Source organism: Penaeus monodon, chromosome 34, assembly GCF_015228065.2.
Source record: "Penaeus monodon isolate SGIC_2016 chromosome 34, NSTDA_Pmon_1, whole genome shotgun sequence".
Lineage (NCBI taxonomy): Eukaryota > Metazoa > Arthropoda > Malacostraca > Decapoda > Penaeidae > Penaeus > Penaeus monodon.
The window spans coordinates 8,114,272-8,115,190 of NC_051419.1; the positions used below are offsets into that span (position 1 = coordinate 8,114,272).

General features: G+C 44.1%; 1 protein-coding gene across 2 annotated transcripts in view; it reads right to left on the reverse strand.

The window, feature by feature from the left end:
• The window catches only part of LOC119594566 (insulin-like growth factor-binding protein complex acid labile subunit), a 106,376-nt gene that overhangs the window by 16,220 nt on the left and 89,237 nt on the right, over positions 1-919 (reverse strand). The gene's annotated exons all lie outside the window — the stretch shown is intronic.

Below are 919 nucleotides of genomic sequence, written 5' to 3' on the forward strand. Positions count from 1 at the left end.
ACAATATATTTTATTATAACATTTTACTGCTATTATATACTAAAACCCACGACAATACACATTTCATAAAGAATGACCCAAGGCAAGTAATTACCATAACAGAACAACCAAAGAAACGATATGGGTAATGAACAGTCACTAATAAATAAAACAATTCAACGAATAAACAAAATTCAGACAAATAACTGAAAATAAGTCCCAAAGAATATAAACAAGAATGAAAACAAACAAACGTGAGCTAACCTCACTAAAGGGTTATTCCTTTCCCCAAAACAGTTCGATTCTACGGCAGTCCGTATCACTCATCAATATCTTGAAATGTCTCTACAAAGGGGAGAGATATCAGCATACGCGGGGGTCGGGGTGAATGGGGGGAGGGATGGGGGTGTATTGGGTATATGAAAGGAAGGGGGTGTATTAGGTGTATATAAGGGGGGGTTGTGGTATATTTGATGTCTAGGAGGAGGGGGGCATTAGGATGTATGGAAGGAGAGAGGGGGGAGGGGTGTATTAGATGTAGAGAAGGAGGAGTGTGGTATTAGATGTATCAAAAGAGGGGGTGTATTAAATGTATAGAAGGAGGGGTTGTAGTGTACTGGGTATATAGAACGAGGCGCGTGAGGGTGTATTAGTTGTATGGCGAAGGAGGGGTGAGGGTAGCCACTAAAAAGAAAAGGTGGACTTTACTAGGAGGGGGAAGGAAAGGGGGGGATATGGGGGGGGTTGTGGTGTTGATGTAGGTGGGAGAGGGACGCGAGATGGGAGGTTGTGGGGAGACGAGATTTGGGGGGAGGGGATGTGAAGACGGGAGGAAGGAAAGGGTGAGGAAAGGAGGAAAGGAAGATGAAGAGGAAACTATAGCGTAGTGGAGACTTAACATAGGTGGGGGAAATGCAGGTTAGGTGTATGAGGGACGGAA